At 33.6% G+C, this 10094-nt stretch overlaps 1 non-coding gene across 1 annotated transcript; it reads left to right on the forward strand.

The window, feature by feature from the left end:
• Window positions 1-329: 329 nt before the first annotated feature.
• Window positions 330-432, forward strand: LOC122118442. The gene has a single exon (XR_006149365.1). It is a non-coding gene; the product is annotated as a U6 spliceosomal RNA (small nuclear RNA).
• The last annotated feature ends 9662 nt before the right edge of the window (window positions 433-10094 follow it).

Here is a 10094-nt window from a genome sequence, read left to right on the forward strand (position 1 = left end):
CCTAGTTTTGGCATATATAAGCAAATTCCCAAAATTAAATATGTTTAAAACATTAAAACTTAAAAAAAAACCTTAACACTTGCTTCAGTGTTCATTATGACAGGTGCCTTGTATAAAATAATTGAATTCCTCCTCTTACACATCTCTTGAACAACAAATATCTGGAATTATTTTGTTTTTGACATGTCAGTCTTTATTCTTAAATGTGTGCTTATGTACGAAGTACATGGTTCTAAAATTTCATGGCAATTCTTTTGAGCTTACTTTTTGTTGAATTGTCTAGTTTAAGAAAATAAATTACACTTTATATATAAAAAAATGTTCTATGCTCAATTCAGCATCAAGTACTCTAACATTGGAACAATACAGAGAAGATTAGAATGGCCCCTGAGAAAGGATGACAGGCAAATTCCTGAACCATTCCATACTTTTACAACAACAGATGCTGGAGGGGATGTAGCCACAAGAGAACTGTACTGCATTCTTGGTGGGAGTGTAAACTTATTCAACCCTTTGGAAAGTACTATGGAGGTTCCTCAAAAGACTCCACATAGAGCTCCCCTATGACTCAGGAATCCCACTTTTGTGCATTTACCCAGATGATCACAAACAAGACCACACTAAAGCTACCAGCACAACTGTGTTTATTGCAGCATTATTTACCATCGCTAAGATCTGAAACCAACCCAGATGCCCCTCAGTAGATGAATGGATCAAGAAAATGTGGTATTTATACCAATGGAATTCTTTGCCTCCATCAGAAAGAATGGCATCACCCAATTTGTTAGAAAATGGAAAGACTTGGAAAAAAATATTAAGTGATGTAAGCCAGATCCAAAGAAACATAGGCCCTATGTTTTGCTTAATTTTTAATAACTATTTTATGTCTGAGATAAGCAGAAAAGGTTAAAAGCTTTGCACAGATGACCAGATTAGGCAAATCAAACCCAAGATAGGAACACACGTGTGTTTTTCTCTTGCTTGTTATTGATTCTAACGTACTTATAACAGGTGATGTGTTTTTTTTGTTTCTTTATATGTTCCTCCCCCATGCTATAACCCGTTTACACTGTATTTGAAGTTGGTGCGCCCACATCTTGTATATACGTTCCTCTAATTTGGGGAGGGAAAGGAAAAAAACAAGATGTTTAAATAGGGATACAGGTTGACCCATTATAACAATGAGATGCACAAGACACTATGATGAAAAATGAACTTTACAATTTAGGCAGGGGAAGTGTACTTAGGGAGGGGAGTGTGCTTGTAAAGGTGGGAGGGAAGGGATGGTAGGGGAACATAAAGGAGGAGGTAACAATGCATGTTAGGAAATGTACTCATTACCTTGCTCATGTAAATGTGACCCCTGTGTACAGAATTTTACAATAGAAAACATATAACATGTTCTGAGATGGAAGAGTTTATTTCCTTTATTTTACTCATATAATATTGTTAACAAAGAAATTGATGCAAAACATTAATATGAAGGTATTTTGAATGTGTGTGTGTGTGTGCAAGAGCATGTGTTCTCATCCAATTGCATGTATGTTGGTGTGCTCAGAGTTTGAAATCAGGGCTTCAAAGTCTTGCTAGGCCTTTCCTCTCTAGATTGGTGAGCTACTATATGAGCTACATCTCCATTCCCGGCCTGTTGCTAATTCATTGAAATTTTTGAAAAATAATCCTATGAATTTATTTTTCCTTCATTGGTTTCCAACTGTTATCCACAGATCTCTAGCTTCGGTGTTGATATGGCGAATAGTTAGGTTTACAGATGTGACCAACCAGCGCAAGTCTTTTAGAATAATTTTAAAAGTAGAAGAAAGTTTACTTCACGGGGTCCTGTTTTATCATTTATTTTTAAAGCATTTTGGAGTGATTATATGCAATTTTTTTTCGTTTTTTTGGATTCTTAACACAATAAGTGAAAATATTTAAAAGTTTTAGTACTTTTTAAAAAGGAAACAGGAACTATGGGACTGAAGAAATTTTTCTCTTATAAGCTCAGCTCTGTGCATGATAACCCAATGTCACCAACACAATCTGTGTTGAAGACCAAATATAACAGAAAACTATCACCATGGGCAATAATTGCTATGCTATTATTTCTTGGAAATATGAATATTGAATTGAGAGTGTAAGAGAATGGAGAGATTTTACCTACCTTTTGTGTATTGCTGAAAGACTTTTGGAAACTTTGACTCATTTCTTTGCTCAAAGTGTGTGTTTGAGCCATGCACTTACTGCCTTTAATTACAATTTTTCCAAACACTAAAATGGTAATAACATTAGTTTTATAGAAAATGTTATCTTAAGAATTAAGGGAAATAAAACTTGTGAAATACTTAACACAAACGTCTATGAATGAGTTTGAGTTTAGCCAGAAGTTTTTAAAATACTAAAAAGAATGCGATAAGTGTTACAGAAACCATTACATGTAGTGAGCAATCAGAAGTAATGTTATCTATTGACCATGCTCTGCTTCCAAGGAAGCCAGGTGGATAACTTCTCATGCTGTAAATCAAACTGGTTATCTTATGTCTTGTGTATGTAAAAATATCAGGGACAGAATGATGAAGGAATGTTGTAGACTGAGGTGAAGTCCATATGAAAATGTGCAAAACTGATAAAACATAAAAGTATCTTAGTAGTAAATTGTGTTTTACATTATTTAAATTACATCACAAAGATAAGAAAGACCTAGAAAAATGAATTCTCTTTTTGATGTCCTATCATAGGTTCTTGGATCAACTCTTTCCTCATTCTTGTAGAGGTATCATCAGATGAGCTGAACTATATTATTTTTTTGTTTGTTTCCTTCCATTTATTCTTCATTTGACACCTCAACTAATTGAGACTGAAAGAAACCAAGTGAAATTAGACACACAGGCTTTGGAAAGAACAATCAATGTAAAATAAAACACATACAGCCTTGTAAAAAGTCTGACTAAATTGAGTTATATAGTCTCAAGCGTCAACAGAAAATGATTAAGAAATATCATGCTATTGATAATTGAAAATGATAGGAGTTGCTTAATATTTTTCCTTTCTACTACTTTGAATTAATTATTGATTTTGTATAGAGAGATTAAAGATGAGATTAACAAGAAACTAGATTAAAAATGGACAAAAGATCTGAATAGACATATTCTTCTTAAAGCCCTGAAAAATCGCCAGTAAGTTTACAAAGTTGTTTAATACAACTCCTATGCTGGCTTAATGTTTTGTGAGCAGAAGTCATTAGAGAAATGTAATTCAAAATTACTATGATACTACTTCATAACTACTATAACTTTTATCAAAAAGATCAAAGGAATCAGGTGTGGTGGCAAAAGATTTTAATTCCAAGCATTTAGGAGGTTGGATAAGTCTAAGGCCAGTCTGGGGTACTGCACATAGCAAAAACCGGCACTTTATTACCTTTTAACAAAGGTAATAATGTTGGTGAGAGTGTGGAGAAAAGGAGATTTTCTACACTCTTCTTCAAAATACAGATTAGTGTTCTCCTTGCAGAAAGTAATATGCAGTTTTCTATAGAACTCCAAAGTTAAAATATCATCTGCCCCACCAATCATGTGATTATTTCTCTCTGGGTAACTCAAATATATCTGTAGTTCATTGTTATTCACATTATTCACAACAACAGCCAATACATAAATCGAAATTCAGTGTTCAACTACAGACTAATAAAGCAACCGTGATACATGCACAAATATCTTTCTCTATTTCATTCTTAAAATAGCAAGATACTTATGCCATTAGCCACAACTTACAATGACCTCAAAGATGTATTCTAAATGAAGAAAAATAATGTACTCTGATCTTTGTAAACACACACACACACACACACACACACACACACACACACACACACACACACACAACCAACCTCAAACATTAAGAGAGAAATTTTTTAAAAAGTAAAATAAAGTGGAATTACTGTGGCATTTAGGTCACAATGTAGAAGATAGTAGATATACTGGTTGAACCGGTATAGAGTCGTAATGTACAACATGAGGATACAGGGGACAACACTGGCCTTACATAGGAATGAAGCTAAATTAGTACGAGTTGTTTTTCCGAGTAGGGGTTGCTCTTTTATTTGTTCTTCCTTCAGTAATGGATAAGATGAACGTAATTCTTTAAATATTCCTGCCTATTTGTAGAAATAATAACAAACAATATAGCAATAATGTTGCATGCTCAATATAGAACAAAATGTCAAATTAAACTACATGAGATTATCCTTGATGTAAACTAATTATTACAAATAAAAGAAACCATGGGACCTATGTTTGTTTAAGTCTGGCTTACTTCACATAATATGATTTATTTCGAAGATCTTCCATTTCCTCAAAAATGAGATGGTAGCTTTCTTTCTGATGGAAACATAGGATTTTTTGTGTGTATGTGTGTGTGTGTGTGTGTGTGTGTGTGTGTGTGTGTGTGTGTGTGTGTGTGTGTGTGTGTGTGTGTGTCCAGTCGTGGGGCCTGAACTCTGGGCCTGGGCACTTTCCCTCAGCTCTTCAGCTCAAGGTTAGCACTCTACCACTTGAGCCACAGCGCCACTTCCGGCTTTTTTTCTTTTTGCTTATGTGGTGCAGAGGAATTGAATCCAGGGACACAGGAATGCAAGGCAAGTGCTCTACCACTGAGCCACTTCTCCAGCCCTGGAAGCATAGTAGTGCATGTATGTATATCTCTCTGTTGTGTGTGTGTGTGTGTGTGTGTGTGTGTGTGTGTGTGTGTGTGTGTCATTTTCTTGATCCATTCAGCTACTGAGGGGCATCTGAGTTGATTCCATATCTTAGCTAGGGTAAATACTACTGTAATAAACATAATTGTGCTGGTAGCTTTAGTGTAGCCTTGTTTGTGGTCACGTTGTTAAATGCCCAGAAGTGAGATTACTTGGTAATAGGGGAGCATTATTGTGTACATCAAGGATAACCATAGTAGATGAGCAGATTAGTTCAAAGCTATGTACGTATGACACTATAAGGTGATTCTAAGTGAAATAAACTCCAATACATGTTCTTTGTTGTTGTTCTTAATGTACTATGGGATTTGTTTTTATTTTTGTTTTATTTGTGTTTTCCCCACCTATGGTTTATCGCCTGAAGTCACTGTATTGGATTTTGATGCCCTGTGTATTGTAATTATGTTGATCTGAACTTGGGAAAGGAAATAGAAAAAACAAAATGGTGAGACAAAGGACAAATGGGTAACCTAAACAACTGTGATACTCACAAAACAAAATGTTGGAAATAATCTTGGGGGGGGCATTGGGATGGAGGGAGAAAAATTGGAGAAGGGGTAACAAGTTATAAAAGAAATGAATTCATTACCTTACTTATGTAACTAACCCCCCCCCCGTACTTTATCTTGACAATACAATTTAAATAAAAAATAAAATAAAATATATGTGAGCAGCAATACAGGAGATATGAGTGCGGGCAACAGCTGTGGAGATCAGTAATTTTACTTTTACATAAGAAGTAATAACCTAGCATACAGATTTTCAGCCTCATGTCAGCCATTAAAAAGGGAAAACAAAATGCACAATCAGCAAACCAATAGAGATGAAATAGAAAACTAACCGAGGTGAAGAGATGACTTGGGCCAGTAATAACAAATGACACAATTAGGAAACAAATAACAAGCCGCTGAGTTTAAAAAATATTACCCATAATTCTATTAAATGTTGTTTTCAACACAATTTGTTAGCACTATAATTTAAATCACAATTTAATAATATATCATTTTAATAATAAGTTACTCATTTTTTATTTCTTAATATTGAATGTTTAATATGTAATATGTAATATGTAATATGTAATGTTTAAATAGCCAGCTATAGAAAAGAAGAAAGTGAAACTAATTTTAATAATATATTTCATGAATTGTAAAATTGAATAGCATTAGAATCTAAACAAATAACATATCATTATTGTTTCATTTCTGTGAATTAATGTAATAATTCAAATTGTATTCTACACTTAGCACTCATCTTAACATGAAATAAATTATTGCATATGACTCTTGGTATTAGGTGGAAGGGTTCAGCACTGTGGTAAAATTCACACCACACAATACACGAGGATATTACTCCTCTCATCTAGCTTAAATTGTGGAAAATTGATTTCTAAATGCATGTTAAATTCCTGTGTAGGTGACATCTATACAATTATACACAATTATTGTCACGAGGAGTATTTCAGATGACAAAAGTCATATTCATTAATTAAATATTTATTATTTTGTAACAAATAAATATTTATAGAGCGACTGAATTTCTGAGTAGATGCTGGTTTATATGTGCCAAATTATATGTATTGAGGCTTATTTTATATTCCTGACATTGTTTCTACAGTTGGAGTTAATTTTCCATAAGGGGTTAATTGTATTATATTGGATATATGAAAGTAAACTGAATGTTTATTCCATTAATACTTTGACACTTGTCTAATCCCAATATAAATAATCCATGTGTTTGAAGTAATGAAAATAACAAAAAATATAAGCCAGATAAGTCATTCTGTAGTAGAAAAGAATTTTCACCTTTGTTTTGATAGTTGATCCTCTTTACACTACAGAATATTCTTGGGAAAATGTGTTCCAGGCTGGTCACAACTGTAGAAATATTATGGTTTGATTTATCAAAAGAGAAGGAAGGAAGGGGAACCTTCCTTCCAAAAGTTTGCTCCCAGGGATGTGATCTGCTTTATGGTGGTGACTTGGAAATGAACATTTTTCACAGTCAACCTTGAAAAGCCATCTTGATAGACCATTTCTGTAAGTGGATTATTACAGTTATTCTGATATTATGAAATACATTGTACTTCTATTATCCCAGCTTTTCCTTTTTTCCTAGAACCTGAAATAAGTTCATCTTTAATTAACATTTAATACATTTCTTTTTTTTTACTGACAGCAAATCTGGGTGTAATTTTGATTTTTTATCTTTCCAATATAATATAAATTATGTTTTGACCAGTCACTTTCGAAAAATGAGTGATGTTCATGCACACTATTTTGGTGGCTTTAAGTAAATTGAGAGTTAATGTGGTATGGTAGTTCTTTTGCCTAATTGACTGAAGCATTGGATTATTCATGTATAAACCTGAGCATTGAACTTTTAAAATTTTATATATAAAAGAGTCCCCAAAGATTTACTTTAAACTGATAATGGAGGGGGGGTTGTCTTCATGTCTAAACTTTATATTTATTTTTATAAAAGTAATGATGTTCACTGGAGAAATATAAAAGATGCGAACATATTCCAAAAGAGAAAAGATTTATTTATTAAAAAATAGAAAAGAGTAAAATAGTCACATTTCTTGCTTGAGAATGCATAAATTTCATATTAATATAGCTCAAGATGAGACTCAGAGATAAATTCATATTTATATTACTGAGAGTTAAATCACAATATAAGCTACATAGGTATTTTAAGAAATTGGTGATTCAAAGCCCTACATACCTAATGGATGAAGAATAGAATTGAAAATAGCAGAGGAAAACAAATCAACATGCAGGTATTATGATATTATAATAAAGAAATGAAAGAAATGAAGCTTTTGCCTGCTGAAGGAGAAAATTTAGCCTGTAATTTCAATGTAAGGCATCAGTTGTAATGAGTTTAAAGTCTTTTTCCTACAAGATATCCAAGAGTACTATATTCATCCTCTGAAGAGTAAAGAAGTAATTATTTTCATTAGCTTTGCTTAATATTAATTTAATTGTAGCAAATAGGTTAAAATGTCTGCTCCGTTTCATTCGATGTAATAACATACATTTCATATTATTACTGTCTCTTCATACAAGCCTGAAATCACTATTTTATAGTAACACAAGCAGAAAAAAAAAATAACCTGGTACAACCATCACATACCCTAAATTAGGTGAAAAACTCCACAATAAAAACTGAACCTGAGGAAGTGGAAAAACAATGGCAGAATAACAACAGAAAATTACCCTAGCTCTGTCTAATGAAACAGAGATTTAGAGTCCTATACAAAGTCTACTTCTAGTGGATCAAACCAAGCCAAGCCAGCTATAATTATATATAGATATGCAATTGAAAAGAAGTTTTTTATACTGTCTTCACAAGAAAACAGCTATTTATGAAAATTACCCAGCCATTCATGTGACTACTGTGACTGTGTTAGGCAACATGTTCAAAAGCAGAGATGCAGCGGGGAAATAAAAGGGCCACATGGGAAAAAAGCAGGAACAGTGACAGCCACATCCAAACACAGACATAATTCACCTTACCACTGGACAGTTCAAACTGTCATTGGAACCACATTTATTTTTCTTTTTTGGGTCCCGTCGAGGGGCATGAACTCTGGGCCTGGGTGCTGTCCCTCAGCTCTTCAGCTCAAGGCTAGCGCTCTACCACTTCCAGCTTTTTTCTTTTTGTTTATGTGGTGCTGAGGAATCAATCCCAGGGCCTCAGGCATGCAAGGCAAGCACTATACCACTGAACCACCTTCCCAGCAAGAACCACAAGTATTTATTAACATGACAACATCTCACCACAAATGCTGTCTACAAAAACCTAATTCCAGAAAAACAAAGGAAAATAGAAGACCAAACCAAAACCTGGCAAATCAACAAGAACATAGATAGTCACCTTTTAAGATCATAGATCTCCCAAATGAAAGCCAAGACATCCTTCAAGTGGACAGAACCAATCAGAAATTTAAAAAATGGATGTCAAGATAATATAATTCACACACTAAATAAGCAGGCCTTACAACAGGCAATCAAGGACCTAGAAGATACTTTCCAAATTATATTTCAAATACTGCTAAAAAATGTGATTAACGAAAAGATACAAAACATCTACAAGGAAATTTGTGAACAAGATGAGACCAACCAAAGATTAGCAAAATAATTCATGGAGTCTACAAACAGAAAGATAAATAATTTCTGAGAAGTCAAAGGAGTATAAGGGAAAAAACGATGCCTAGTTAAAAGATATGAAAGAAGACACAGCTAAAAAAAATCCCCTAACACTCTTACCCAAAGAAAAGATGTAAAGAAAGTCCACACAAAACATAAAACAAAGTTTTAATAAAGAGAGAAGCCCTAAAATATGAGCAATGAGAAAACAAAGAAATCAAAAAGAAAGTAGAAAGTCTCCGCAGCGAATAGATGACATAGAAGATAATCTCAGGTCTCCACAGCGAATAGATGACATAGAAGATAATCTCAGGTCTCAAAGACAGAATAGGTCTAATAGGAAAGAGGTGATAATCATTTAGAACCAAACCAAGAAATAAGAAACGATCTTGCTGGAAGTTCAAGACAGTTAGAACATCAAACTTGGGGAAACAGGTATCAAGAAGGAGAAGAGCAGGAAACAAAGTGGATGGGAAACATATTACAGAATTCTAGCATAGAAAATGTCAAACATCCAAAGAGATAAGCTCATTCAGAGAAGAGAAGCCTTTAGAACACCAAACGGAGAATACCAGAACAGAACAACCCACCACCACATTATAATGCATTAGAGGATCATTAGAGATCAAGGAAAGGATGCTTAAAGCTCTCATCAGAAAAGACTGATTATATCAAAAAGATACATAGTCAGAATAATTACAGATTTCTTAGCTGATATGGTCAAAAGGAGAGCCTGGGATGATAAATGGCAAACATTAAAGGTAAACAAATACCAAGCGTAAATAGGGTCCCAAGCCAAACACTCCTTTACATTTAAAGGATATATAAAAATATTTTTGACAAAGAGAACTTGGAACAATGAATCTCCAACATGAAAGTAGAAGAATATTGAACAGGAACTGAGGGAAGAGAATCAGAATATGTCTACAGTGTAGAATACTAGATGTGTGTTGCAGATACAAAATCATCTTCTATAGGTTCATTTAGTGAAACTTGTCATCCTCTATTGAAAGCAAAATTTCCATATACAGATTTCCAGTTACTTTGCTTACCTATCACTTCTGATCACAAATCCTCTTATAAAATTTTATAGTATCTTTGAAAAAAATAAAATGATTTGCATATACTTATCATCTTAAGCAAATACAGTCTGTTTTTACATCTTTCATTCTGTGACAAACCCTTATTTT

The sequence above is a fragment of the Dipodomys spectabilis genome, unplaced genomic scaffold (assembly GCF_019054845.1).
Source record: "Dipodomys spectabilis isolate Male_0828 unplaced genomic scaffold, ASM1905484v1 ptg000152l, whole genome shotgun sequence".
Classification (NCBI taxonomy): domain Eukaryota; kingdom Metazoa; phylum Chordata; class Mammalia; order Rodentia; family Heteromyidae; genus Dipodomys; species Dipodomys spectabilis.